Here is a 15,942-nt window from a genome sequence, read left to right on the forward strand (position 1 = left end):
TTTAGTCGGTAAACCGCACAAAATAAAATAGGGAATTACAGATATTTTATATGCTACAAAAGATAAGATTTGATTAAACATATTGTTTTAAATTAAAACTATTATTATTATAATTATAATTATTATTTTTTAATAGTAATATTTTTTCTTGGTAAACAGGAAAACCGAAAAGGGAAATTACAGATATCTGTGTTTGCTACAAAAGATAAGATTTGATTAAACATATTGTTTTAAATTAAAACTATTATTATTATAATTATTATTTTTTAATAGTAATATTTTTTCTTGGTAAACAGGAAAACCGAAAAGGGAAATTACAGATATCTGTGTTTGCTACAAAAGATAAGATTTGATTAAACATATTGTTTTAAATTAAAACTATTATTATTATAATTATAATTATTATTTTTTAATAGTAATATTTTTTCTTGGTAAACAGGAAAACCGAAAAGGGAAATTACAGATATCTGTGTTTGCTATAAAAGATAAGATTTGATTAAACATATTGTTTTAAATTAAAACTATTATTATTATAATTATTATTTTTTAATAGTAATATTTTTTCTTGGTAAACAGGAAAACCGAAAAGGGAAATTACAGATATCTGTGTTTGCTACAAAAGATAAGATTTGATTAAACATATTGTTTTAAATTAAAACTATTATTATTATAATTATAATTATTATTTTTTAATAGTAATATTTTTTCTTGGTAAACAGGAAAACCGAAAAGGGAAATTACAGATATCTGTGTTTGCTACAAAAGATAAGATTTGATTAAACATATTGTTTTAAATTAAAACTATTATTATTATAATTATAATTATTATTTTTTAATAGTAATATTTTTTCTTGGTAAACAGGAAAACCGAAAAGGGAAATTACAGATATCTGTGTTTGCTATAAAAGATAAGATTTGATTAAACATATTGTTTTAAATTAAAACTATTATTATTATAATTATAATTATTATTTTTTAATAGTAATATTTTTTCTTGGTAAACAGGAAAACCGAAAAGGGAAATTACAGATATCTGTGTTTGCTATAAAAGATAAGATTTGATTAAACATATTGTTTTAAATTAAAACTATTATTATTATAATTATAATTATTATTTTTTAATAGTAATATTTTTTCTTGGTAAACAGGAAAACCGAAAAGGGAAATTACAGATATCTGTGTTTGCTATAAAAGATAAGATTTGATTAAACATATTGTTTTAAATTAAAACTATTATTATTATAATTATAATTATTATTTTTTAATAGTAATATTTTTTCTTGGTAAACAGGAAAACCGAAAAGGGAAATTACAGATATCTGTGTTTGCTATAAAAGATAAGATTTGATTAAACATATTGTTTTAAATTAAAACTATTATTATTATAATTATAATTATTATTTTTTAATAGTAATATTTTTTCTTGGTAAACAGGAAAACCGAAAAGGGAAATTACAGATATCTGTGTTTGCTACAAAAGATAAGATTTGATTAAACATATTGTTTTAAATTAAAACTATTATTATTATAATTATAATTATTATTTTTTAATAGTAATATTTTTTCTTGGTAAACAGGAAAACCGAAAAGGGAAATTACAGATATCTGTGTTTGCTATAAAAGATAAGATTTGATTAAACATATTGTTTTAAATTAAAACTATTATTATTATAATTATAATTATTATTTTTTAATAGTAATATTTTTTCTTGGTAAACAGGAAAACCGAAAAGGGAAATTACAGATATCTGTGTTTGCTATAAAAGATAAGATTTGATTAAACATATTGTTTTAAATTAAAACTATTATTATTATAATTATTATTTTTTAATCGTAATATTTTTTCTTGGTAAACAGGAAAACCGAAAAGGGAAATTACAGATATCTGTGTTTGCTACAAAAGATAAGATTTGATTAAACATATTGTTTTAAATTAAAACTATTATTATTATAATTATTATTTTTTAATAGTAATATTTTTTCTTGGTAAACAGGAAAACCGAAAAGGGAAATTACAGATATCTGTGTTTGCTATAAAAGATAAGATTTGATTAAACATATTGTTTTAAATTAAAACTATTATTATTATAATTATTATTTTTTAATAGTAATATTTTTTCTTGGTAAACAGGAAAACCGAAAAGGGAAATTACAGATATCTGTGTTTGCTATAAAAGATAAGATTTGATTAAACATATTGTTTTAAATTAAAACTATTATTATTATAATTATAATTATTATTTTTTAATAGTAATATTTTTTCTTGGTAAACAGGAAAACCGAAAAGGGAAATTACAGATATCTGTGTTTGCTATAAAAGATAAGATTTGATTAAACATATTGTTTTAAATTAAAACTATTATTATTATAATTATAATTATTATTTTTTAATAGTAATATTTTTTCTTGGTAAACAGGAAAACCGAAAAGGGAAATTACAGATATCTGTGTTTGCTATAAAAGATAAGATTTGATTAAACATATTGTTTTAAATTAAAACTATTATTATTATAATTATAATTATTATTTTTTAATAGTAATATTTTTTCTTGGTAAACAGGAAAACCGAAAAGGGAAATTACAGATATCTGTGTTTGCTATAAAAGATAAGATTTGATTAAACATATTGTTTTAAATTAAAACTATTATTATTATAATTATAATTATTATTTTTTAATAGTAATATTTTTTCTTGGTAAACAGGAAAACCGAAAAGGGAAATTACAGATATCTGTGTTTGCTACAAAAGATAAGATTTGATTAAACATATTGTTTTAAATTAAAACTATTATTATTATAATTATAATTATTATTTTTTAATAGTAATATTTTTTCTTGGTAAACAGGAAAACCGAAAAGGGAAATTACAGATATCTGTGTTTGCTACAAAAGATAAGATTTGATTAAACATATTGTTTTAAATTAAAACTATTATTATTATAATTATTATTTTTTAATAGTAATATTTTTTCTTGGTAAACAGGAAAACCGAAAAGGGAAATTACAGATATCTGTGTTTGCTACAAAAGATAAGATTTGATTAAACATATTGTTTTAAATTAAAACTATTATTATTATAATTATTATTTTTTAATAGTAATATTTTTTCTTGGTAAACAGGAAAACCGAAAAGGGAAATTACAGATATCTGTGTTTGCTACAAAAGATAAGATTTGATTAAACATATTGTTTTAAATTAAAACTATTATTATTATAATTATTATTTTTTAATCGTAATATTTTTTCTTGGTAAACAGGAAAACCGAAAAGGGAAATTACAGATATCTGTGTTTGCTATAAAAGATAAGATTTGATTAAACATATTGTTTTAAATTAAAACTATTATTATTATAATTATAATTATTATTTTTTAATAGTAATATTTTTTCTTGGTAAACAGGAAAACCGAAAAGGGAAATTACAGATATCTGTGTTTGCTACAAAAGATAAGATTTGATTAAACATATTGTTTTAAATTAAAACTATTATTATTATAATTATAATTATTATTTTTTAATAGTAATATTTTTTCTTGGTAAACAGGAAAACCGAAAAGGGAAATTACAGATATCTGTGTTTGCTACAAAAGATAAGATTTGATTAAACATATTGTTTTAAATTAAAACTATTATTATTATAATTATAATTATTATTTTTTAATAGTAATATTTTTTCTTGGTAAACAGGAAAACCGAAAAGGGAAATTACAGATATCTGTGTTTGCTATAAAAGATAAGATTTGATTAAACATATTGTTTTAAATTAAAACTATTATTATTATAATTATAATTATTATTTTTTAATAGTAATATTTTTTCTTGGTAAACAGGAAAACCGAAAAGGGAAATTACAGATATCTGTGTTTGCTATAAAAGATAAGATTTGATTAAACATATTGTTTTAAATTAAAACTATTATTATTATAATTATAATTATTATTTTTTAATAGTAATATTTTTTCTTGGTAAACAGGAAAACCGAAAAGGGAAATTACAGATATCTGTGTTTGCTACAAAAGATAAGATTTGATTAAACATATTGTTTTAAATTAAAACTATTATTATTATAATTATAATTATTATTTTTTAATAGTAATATTTTTTCTTGGTAAACAGGAAAACCGAAAAGGGAAATTACAGATATCTGTGTTTGCTACAAAAGATAAGATTTGATTAAACATATTGTTTTAAATTAAAACTATTATTATTATAATTATAATTATTATTTTTTAATAGTAATATTTTTTCTTGGTAAACAGGAAAACCGAAAAGGGAAATTACAGATATCTGTGTTTGCTATAAAAGATAAGATTTGATTAAACATATTGTTTTAAATTAAAACTATTATTATTACAATTATAATTATTATTTTTTAATAGTAATATTTTTTCTTGGTAAACAGGAAAACCGAAAAGGGAAATTACAGATATCTGTGTTTGCTATAAAAGATAAGATTTGATTAAACATATTGTTTTAAATTAAAACTATTATTATTATAATTATAATTATTATTTTTTAATAGTAATATTTTTTCTTGGTAAACAGGAAAACCGAAAAGGGAAATTACAGATATCTGTGTTTGCTACAAAAGATAAGATTTGATTAAACATATTGTTTTAAATTAAAACTATTATTATTATAATTATAATTATTATTTTTTAATAGTAATATTTTTTCTTGGTAAACAGGAAAACCGAAAAGGGAAATTACAGATATCTGTGTTTGCTATAAAAGATAAGATTTGATTAAACATATTGTTTTAAATTAAAACTATTATTATTATAATTATTATTTTTTAATAGTAATATTTTTTCTTGGTAAACAGGAAAACCGAAAAGGGAAATTACTGATATCTGTGTTTGCTACAAAAGATAAGATTTGATTAAACATATTGTTTTAAATTAAAACTATTATTATTATAATTATAATTATTATTTTTTAATAGTAATATTTTTTCTTGGTAAACAGGAAAACCGAAAAGGGAAATTACAGATATCTGTGTTTGCTACAAAAGATAAGATTTGATTAAACATATTGTTTTAAATTAAAACTATTATTATTATAATTATAATTATTATTTTTTAATAGTAATATTTTTTCTTGGTAAACAGGAAAACCGAAAAGGGAAATTACAGATATCTGTGTTTGCTACAAAAGATATGATTACACATATTATTTAAAATTAAAACTATTAATTATTATTACTTTTTAGTAATAAATAATATTTTTTCTGGTAAACATACTCTTTTAATGAAGATATGCTCTGCTTTTTTTATATAGGTTTTAACTTAACTCTTCAATCATTCTTCAAATACTCTACTTTTTCCTACTGTCTGAAAACTTTTTTGCGTATGCTCATTATTTAAAAATGGTGACATTCAGATATCAAAAATTATTGCCCTTAGCAAATGCAATTTTTTGTCAAGCTCTTGAGTAAGATAATTTATATGAAAGTCATGCACTGCATATAGAAATTTATACAGTTTCCAAACAGCATAGTTTTTTCTAACGTAAATCTACACGAACAAACTTGTATGTGTATTTGGAAGATACTATTGATGTACTAAATGATGGTAATTATCTTATGCAATTTATACTGATTTTCACTGTGCGTTTGATGTAGTAAATAAATATCAAATTACTTACTAAAAAACTTGCAGCATGTGGATTTAATAATAAATTATTGTCTTGGATACATTCATTTCATATAAACAGAATTCCCTTCATTAAAATTGATAATTTTATCTCTAAGCCTATTTATGTTAAATGTGGAGTAAGACAAGGCATCAATTTGGGTTCTCCAATTTTCATGATATTTATAAATGACATTAGTTTTTATTCATATGCAATTCACTTTTTTTTTTCAGATGATATGAAATTGTTTAAGCCTACTATTACAAATCTAGTTGATATTCTATGACTTCCAATTGACTTAAACTTTGTGTAATAATGATGCGACTTAAATAGTATTTCTTTCAACGAAAAAAAAAAATTGACTACTCAATTTGGAAAGTTTGCAAATGTTGATATAACTGTAAATGAATAATACAAAATAATAGTGCAATGCAAAAGGTATCTTCTATTAAAGACTTAAATGTATGTTGTGATAGCAAGTTTCCTTCAGCAAATGCACTGGTAATACTTTATCTATGTCACTAATAACTGTACATTTTTTAAAGATTCTCTACAGATTTCAGAAATATTAACTCTGCAGAATTTTAGGTTATGTAATTATATAGTACTAAATTATGGCTCTGTTGTCTGGTGACCTTTTGCTGACTTGCAAATAAAATTACAAAAAATACCACATGGAATCTTTTTAGATATTCATTCATATTTTTAATTTCTTACAAATTCCAAGAATAATCTCTGATGAGGACAGATTTAATATTTTCAACTAAAATTTTTAGCAATTATTTTGACTATCCTCATTTACTGCAGCTTTTTGACTTGCATATATTAATAATTACATTGCTTAGGGATAATTTTCAATATCTTTTTGGTTCAATATATTCTATTAGATCACCTATTAATAGGCGCTACCTTTACTGCATAAAGTACACTTACAGTACACTTAATACCTTATCAAAAGCTATTCTAACTTATGAAGGCTAATTTTGTTATGTATTTAAGTTTTTTTTAAAATGATTTTGTATAAATGGGTTTCATGCGTGTCTATTTCAATTAAATAAATATATTTCAGAATTGAATTGATCATAGACTTAACAACTGCAAGAATAAGAAAAAGGATTCAGAAAAGTAAGATCATGTGCAGAACAAATCTGGAACCTTAAAAATATAATGAGGGAAAAAATTACAACATAAAAACTAAGTAATTGTCTTCGTAGATTTCAAAAACGGATACAACTCAATCTATAGAACTTTCTCATTTAACATCCCAGAAGAATTTGGTGTGGATCCCAACACGATTAACATTACTTAACAGACTCTTCCAAACACAAAATCAAGAAGAATTAGAAATTAAAACAGAAGACAAGTGAGTGGTTTAGAATCAATTCCCTCTATCTGTTTGATAGAGAAAGTAATAGAAGAACGGGAAAAGAGGTTGAAAAAAGTTAGAACACACCACTACATAAAATTAGGTCTGAAACTGAAAAGAATTGGAATTAAGTGCTTAGCCTTTGTTGACAGCATTACAATTTTCTTGGAGAATCTTGAAAAGGCAACTGAACAAGTAAACTACCTAAAACAATTTGCAGAGAAAATAAGGCTAAAGATTTCCTTGAAAAAGACAGAATTCATGACCAACCAAAATTTCCCTCCAATCACTAAAAACAAAATATGGAAAAATCAATAACATAAATTTAAAAATACGGGAGAAATAAATTCAAATTAATGATTTAGATAAAAAAAGCCACTCAAACAAGAATGAGAAAAATAAAAATTAGTCTACCAACTAACAAAAGATATTTTCAACAAGAACATCTCAGCAGATGCCAAAATCAGATAAAATAAATCCGATAGAAAAATAGACTAAAACTTGAGAAAGATTCTAGAGCAATAATAATACAAGAAAATGGATGCAAATTTAGAAGTAATAAAGACATTTACAAATACAATGAAACCGAGAAAATGTCAATTCCATCAGAAAATGAACAGTCAAATCTTTTTCAACCTCACAAAAGACTTTCAATCACATTTACAGAAAAAAGAATGGATATCAACAGATTTCAATGGTTGTAACCAATATGAAAATATTTGAAGTAGTAGTACAATATGGAACCAGTAAAGATTTCAAAGAAAAGTAGAAAAAGAAACAAAATTTGGTCAAAAGAGGGAAAGCAAAAGAATAAACTGTTGAAATTCCACGAAATAAAATATGCAGAAAAATGAGAAATGAATGTAAAATTATTGACCAAATAAGTTGACCAAATATACAAAAAATAAAAATGCTTACATGTTCATGTGATGTATGTTCAGTCATATGATGTGGTAAAAAAAAACATACCATTTCTGCTACATTATCCTGTTCAGTCTTAATATTTTTATTAAGAAGCAGAGCTTCATTACTAAAATTATTATTTACAGGCCCATTCATCATCTATCAAAAAAACAAAAATTTAAATAAATATCCTTAATAAAAAAAATGTGTATATATAAAAAGTTACTCTTACCTTTACTCTTCTCATAAACAGCCCTCTTATAATCCTTAATCATTTGTTTTTTGATTATGCTTTATGGCGGCTTGATTGAGGTTATGTTTGATACTGATGCAAGCTTTCTCAATGAAAAAGATAAGAACACACGAACAAGCGAATATTAATACATGATGCCATATGAGGCTCACATTAAATCTCTCTGCGAGGCCATGTGACATGGCCCTTGGCTCACTGATTCTTTGATTTGTAGAAATGAATGTGATTTATTTTTAAATATATTTTTTATTCATGTTTTCCGTTGCTGATAAGTTTTCTATTTATTTTTGTTTAGTTCCAGATACAGTTTGTATCTAGAATTGTATCGGTTTGTATCTTGTTTTGCTTTTTAATTGACTACATTTCTGTTTAATTTTAATAGATTTTATTTACTTTCATTTATTCAGAAATAAATTCTCTACAAGTAAGTTTTTATTCCAAACCTAATTCTAGTATTTTTCAGCATAAAGTTTTTGTTTTGATTTATTTTTGAATGATTTTTTAGTGATAATATTCTGATTTTGGCACAGATTCTGATGAAAACTCTTAATACAGATCAAAATTTGATAAACCGGTTGTAAATGAAAAGACAAAAAATTAGAGGTTTATAAAGAGTGATTCGGAAGAAAGTTATGATAGAACCATGAATCTGTCTGATTTTGTCACTAATTCGGTTGACATAAGTAAGTAGTGGCAGCAATATTCAGATTTCTTGTATTCCTGGTCAAACTGAGACATCTTTGCAGTGTGCACCATTCGACTCTCCAATGCTCCAATGTTTTCAACAGTGCGCACTATACAATGAAGGAGTTGGTGAATCTAATTTAACTGCAGTTAAGAACTTTAATATAAAATATATTTTATGAGGACCTGCCAGGGAAAATCCCATTATTTTTCCCAATGACTTTCCACTGTTAGTTAATGACGAAATAACAGCAAATGTACAGATGCCAACCCCCAAGATGTGTATTATGCACTTTTTATCAATCATGCCATTTTCAATTTATTAGTCAATGAAACAAATAATTATGCAAAACAAAAGTTTGAATTTGAAAAGAGAAAGAAACCAACCGAGAATTATAAAAAAAAAGCTCTTGATTGAATAAATGCAATCCACCTGACATAAATGAAATGAAAAGATTCTGTGGGATAATTTTGTGGATGGGTCTTGGTAAAATCTCAAGTATATAGTAAGTCTATTGTATTATAAACAGGTTGGTAAGCTAACATATTTGAGATTCTTCTGAGAATGTTCCATGCTTCAAACAATGAAAATGTACCATACGAAAGACTATACAAGGTTCACCAACTCATCGACTAACTTCTTCCAAAGTTTCAAGATGCAATGAATTCTCAGGAAAAGATGTGAATCGATGAATATAATTCTTTTCAGGGGGACCACTTGTCTTTCATCAATACTGTCCAATAAAAGGCATCAGCACAGAATTAAACGTTTCAAATTATGCCTTGTCTGTGGCTACATGTGGAATCTCATGATATACGCTAGAAAAGAAGCAATTTCTTTTGCGTCTGGAAATGGTAGCACTCACTTTAGCAATAACAGATTTATTCAATTTATCATTTCAAACAACAAATTTTATATTACATATTAAAAGTTAATAAACAAGAGTAAAAACTAATAACACAGGCATATTAATATTGAAGTACAATGTTTATATGTTTTATATATCTCTTTCAAATATTTATAATTCTAATTTTTGTGTAATGCTATTTCATTTCAGAGGCTTTTTAATAGAATTGATAGTTTGTGATATTATTAAGTAGACACATGAATTTAGTTAGTTACGAAGATGTTTTTATTCTGTCTTTGCATTTTTTGTTCCTTTGTTGAGTGTCACAACAAATAGTTTTTTTGAAACCGATCTCTTTTTATTTTAGTGAGTTTTACTGGATATAGTAGAGGAGCAGGCAATTTTCAGTTATTAACACATAGATGGGAAGTAGACATGTGGGTTTTTCTTTTATATTGTTCTAAATACGAGTATATGGTTATCAAACGATGTTGGCAATCCAACATCATTGGATAACGATAATTATCTCACAAAGTGAGATAATTTTTTCAAATTATTAATGAAACCTTTGCAAAGCCTGAGACTGGAAATGTTATCAGAACAAACTGGTGAATAGAACATAGCAAATGGAGAGGGCAAGAAAGAATTATTCTTTCGCTAGACAGAAATTTTTTTTGGGAAAGATAGTTACATCACTGTCCAAAAAAGTATGGTTGAATTAAAAGAAATCTGACATTTCTCTTGTCAAGTACAATAAACTACAATGTCAAGTACGATGAAATTCAAATAAAATGACACTCTTAGGCAAAACAATATATGTGGATGACATGTGCATGGCTTTTACAAATATTGCCTCAAGAATTTTACCCCATTTACATCACATGGCACGACTTGCCAACAGAAGACAGTCTAAATAGCAGGAGCAACTTTTAAACTATGAATTGAGGTTAAAAGGACATGAAACATCCTTAATTCAAGGTCAATTCTCAAGAAGTGTGCTTGTAGGTCTAACACACAGGGGAGTGTGTGTTAGACACACATAGGGGAGTTATGGTAAGGCTAATCACAATGGCAAGTAATGTAGAAGATTAGGTCATCTCTCTAAAAACGTAAAGTGGTACTTATTTGTTGTAAATGCAAGTTAAAGGGTTATAAGTCAAATGTATGTCCATCTAATAACAAACACCGTGCTACAGTTGAATCAGGCTAGGAAAAATTAATGCCAAGTGTTAACATTCTATGACAGTATCTTATACTCCACAACAATCTGGAGTAGCTGATTCTGATGGAGAAATCAGAATCATTTGTGAGGTGGCAAGATCCTGGTTGCATTCTGAACTCCATTTATCCAAATTGCTTAGCGGTATGAAGCAATTAAATTAAATAAAATAATATACATATAAATAATTAAATCATATATATTATTAATATATTTAATAATATAATTAAATAATATACAATTAAATTAAATTCATATACATTAAATAGAACTGTACCAACGAAAGTGAAATGAAATAAAACAAATCATTAAACAGTCTGTATGGCCTTAAACAAGTTTCCATGTGTTTATTAACACTTAACACACTTCTTATAGCAGTGTGGTCTAGAAGAAGGCAAGGTTCTTCTTCAATCTTCATGAATCTAATCACAAAGTTAAATTCTTGATTTAAATTAAAATCAAATGAAGTGGAAAATTATCTTGGGATAAAGATTATAGTAATGGACAAATTTATAGAGATGGACCAGTCAGTATATACAAAGATAATTCTAAAAAAATATAGGTTTAGCTACTGTAAACTTAAATCTTTCCAACTCTAACTTGGTTGGGAACCTAGAAGCTCTCCTTTAATCTCCAATGGTGAACATTATAGGAAAATTGCTAGAAGCTTAAATTATTCAGCTTCAGGCAAAACACCACTTTTGCCTTGAATATTGCACCTGAAGCAAGAGATTTAAGATATCTGTAATCTATTCCTGAAGATTGCATTAGATGTAGTAAAACAACTAGTAAACAAATTGAAGCATGCAGTGATGCCAATTATGTTGGTGACAAAGTCACTCTAAGAAATACTAGTGCAACTCTCCTTAAATATTGTGGTAGATCAGATCAGTTGTGTACTAAAGTAATTTGCAGAAATTCGTATCATCCTCTTTTATGAAAGCTGCATATAATGCTACAATAGATGCAACCAAACGGTTGGTTAGGCCGGATACCTAGTTAAAGGAAGTTTGTACACTTGATGTCAATCCAAAACAAATTCTTAATAGATAATCAGTGTCATTAAACTTAAAAATAAATGATTTTCCACAAAAAAATCAAAACTAGATGCCATTATATGAGGAAGATGGTGAAAGAAGGAAAATTCAATCTGAAAAACAGGCAACCTATATATTTACAAAAGGACTATAATCTTCTTAAAGGAATGAAAACACTCATGCGTAACTATACAACATAATTGAAAACTTCAACAGTCAACAGTTCTTTTTAATTAGTATCGGAAAATAACGGATAAGAAAATTACAGAACTTATGCAGTTTATTCCACTCCAATGTTTTTTTTTATTGTATACCTCATTACTGTTAATGTTTTGAGTATTTAAATAATAAATTCAGTAACTTTGCAATTATTTAAATAATCAAAACTTTTCAGTTAATTAGTAGAGATTAGCGAGCGTAGGTTATGTTTGGTTTAATTTATATCTACAATTACGAATATAAGCAGCAAAAGTTTGAGCTATTGTTAATATCACCCGGTATAACAATTATATTACCCTTTTATTTTAAAAATAATTTAACGAAACTACCTACGCTCGCTAACCTTGACTAATTAAGCCCAATGTTTAAAGAAATGACTAATACATTGCTGAGCACAGAATCAGTAACGACATATACAATACACATTTGTGATCTCAAGTATAAGATAAACAAACGTTGGCAAACTGCATAAGTGGCAAAATTACTAATTAAAAACGAATTATAATAATACGCCCACGATATGTGAATCTTTTAATATGTTGCTTAAATAAACCATTTTACAACAAACTCATATAAATTTACATCAGAGGTTAAAGCCCACACTACAAATTTATCAATACAAAAAACTCTAACTTAAATTCTATTAATTTATATTAGAATAGTATAAAATTACTTACTTAGTCAGATAAACAAAAGTAAATACCAAGAAATAAATAATACTGATACTAAAGTATAGATCTTTCCTTCAAATCGCTTTCAACAAACAGGTCACATAATTACTGATCAACGATGCCAACACATGCAATTGTACATCAATACATACAATATCTCGTTAAAATTTTTTATTCCAATCGTATATTTTCCTCCAGAAAGTCTTGAAAAGGTCGTTTGTTGGTAAACTTATTAAACAAAGTGGGAGATCTAGCAGTTAGCGTAATGGTAAAAGACCTTGTAAGTACAACCGGTGTATGATGTGACAAGTCAAAATGTGTATCAATATGTAAATAGTTCTTAGAAATACCCTTAAAAACGAAAAAATCCAGGACATCCGGAATTTTATTTACATCCGTAGGACAGTAGGTTGGTCGTCCTGATGACAAAACACTCCAAATTATCATCAGCAGTGACAGGAAATGTTGCCTGCCTTTTGGTGATTCAGTCGCGATTCCCATTGTAAGTGCTTAGAATTCCAATCTCCTCGACAGATGAATCTTGGACCCAAAGATCTGAAGAATGACGTAAACTGATCCGTCTGCACAGCATGTCGTGGTGGGCAATAAGCAGAGACAGAAAACTCTGATCGTCCATCGTGGACAACCACGGTGGTGGCCTGCAAAAAGTACTGTTTGTGTTTAAGTGATACATAATGAGAAAACGTACTTCTAATAATAACAGAGATGACCCACCGGGTTGGTCTAGTGGTGAACGCGTCTTCCCAAATCAGCTGATTTGGAAATCGAGAGTTCCAGCGTTCAAGTCCTAGTAAAGCCAGCTATTTTTACACTGGTTGTTTTCACAAACAACAGCCGACTGATTTCTATGACATGGAGCATAAACAATTTCGTAAAACACTATGATAAATGTTTAAACAAACAATGTAACTAGGTAAAAGTAGCATAAAATGTAAAGAGTGAAATAAAAAAGGTTTTTAACCATACCTTTATTAGTTTTGTTTGTATTAGAAAATGGATCGGACGTTACTTAAAAATAAATAGCTCTCATATATAAAACAACACATAGTAAATGGTACACTCAGAAACTATCTTTGACATATTTGAGTCTATTCCCAGAACTTTAAAACTAATTTAAAAACGTATGATAAGAAAGAGAATCTTATCTAAAAAAAAATTCAATTGTAAATTAACTTAAAAATTAATAAAATAAAGTTTTTATTTATTTATTTATATAACAAATCTAATTACACGATTTAATATTGCTAAAAATACTTTTTTTTAAAAATAACTAATTTTATCCTATCACCAAATTGTGATTCACATAAAAAAAGTGTATATAAAAATTACCATTAGAGAGCATCTGGTATAATAGTTTACAAAATAAAAATTTGATTTCTGTAAATTTCCAATTAAAAATAATCTTTCTTTTTAAATAATTTTAAAAAAGTAATAAAAATAATTTTATATACTGAAAACTTTTAAATTTATATATAAAATAATATTTTTATCTGATCACAGTTCAATAATGAGCAAGGAAATGATTAACTTAAATATTCAAACTAACTCTTTAATCTTTTTCTGCCTTTAATATATTGTAAAACGCAATGATGTTAGAATTTTTTCCGGGACTGGAGAAGTCAGTTTTACAGATATTAATGTTGTTTTCTGATTTGAGTAAGAATCAATTCAATTCTATTAATAACCATTCAGATTTTATAGCAATCTTTTTTCTTTTTTAATGAAAATTGGGTAAATGGATAATCAAATCTTAAATAATTTTATAACAAAATATATAGCTATTAAACTGTCCCAGCCCAAAAAAAAAAAAAAAAAATTGATTTATAAAATTAAACATAATTTCTTGAAAATATATTTTATTAATATATACACAAATATAAAAAAATAATGCTTATTATTTATTATTTAAAAAAAAATTATAATTAATAATAATAATAATACACATATTTATATCCACCACAATAAATTAACACTAATAAAAAATTATTATCATATATTCGACTTTACACCAATAAGTTCTCATAATGAAACCCATACATATATATACATATTATTCTATCAGAGAATTATGCTTTGTTTTTCTTCTTTTTTTTAATTTACGTATACACACACTGTGAAAAAAGTTCTCGAAGAGGAATAAAATCTATCAACAATTTTTTTTTGTAAAATCAACACCATTTCTAAAAATGTAAGTTATGTATGCTTAAAGTTATTGTTAAGTGATCAAAATAAAAAAGAGAGGCATAATTTGTATATCGCAGAACATTATATACATAATATAAAGAAATACTTGTAAAAGAAATTTAATAAGTGCCACTGTTAGAAAAATTGTCATGTTTAATTATTTCTTGTTTTGGTTTTCAAATATTTTATATAAAGAAAAAATATAGAAATCTAATGATATATTTTGTTAAACACAGCTAAGTGTCTTATTTTTAATTTTTTAATCACATACGTACACATTTTTATTTTTATTTTGATTACTTATAATCACTTTTAACAGTAAACGTAAGTTACATTATATTAAAAAATTCAATAATAATTTTTAGAATAAAAATTCAAGAGTAAAATCCAATAAAAACAGAATTAGTTTTTTTTCTAAGCACCTGAAACAAAACAACAAAAAAATAATAAATTTTTTTATTAAAAATAAAATATCTATAAAAACAGAAAACTATGGATTAAAAAAAAGAAAGAAAAAATGAAACGCCTCACTTTTAAATTACATGAAATTATCAGCTCCATCATCAATGGAGTACTGAGCAGAATTGATTTTAATAGTACCTAAATTAAACAGGATAAGAACCTTGTTTTTATCGCATTTGTCAAAAATACGTTGTAAAATTTCTCTCTGTCTCCTAGATGAGTGTTGACAGCTAAACCGCCAAACTCTTTTACACCACCAACTTTCCTCCTCCAAATTCCTTCTCACCATCACCTCAATCACTCCAGACATACAATGCTTTGGAGGTTATCCAAGTTTCTATATCTCTCCTGGAGTCCATTCCAAACATCCTCCTAGGCAATCTATACTCTTTCAATCTTCAAACATGCCGAAACCATTGTAGTCTTCTTCCTTCCATAACAT

The 15,942-nt window shown here is 25.4% G+C and overlaps 1 protein-coding gene across 1 annotated transcript in view; it reads right to left on the reverse strand.

Moving 5' to 3' along the window:
* Positions 1 to 13,793: 13,793 nt before the first annotated feature.
* Positions 13,794 to 15,942, reverse strand: part of LOC142333559 (27 kDa hemolymph protein-like) — a 76,785-nt gene continuing 74,636 nt past the window's right edge. Inside the window, exon 7 of the mRNA XM_075380845.1 lies at positions 13,794 to 15,460. The gene's annotated coding sequence lies outside the window, so the exon portion shown is untranslated. The remainder of the gene's footprint in view (positions 15,461 to 15,942) is intronic.

Source organism: Lycorma delicatula, chromosome 13 (genome assembly GCF_047948215.1).
Source record: "Lycorma delicatula isolate Av1 chromosome 13, ASM4794821v1, whole genome shotgun sequence".
Classification (NCBI taxonomy): Eukaryota; Metazoa; Arthropoda; class Insecta; order Hemiptera; family Fulgoridae; genus Lycorma; species Lycorma delicatula.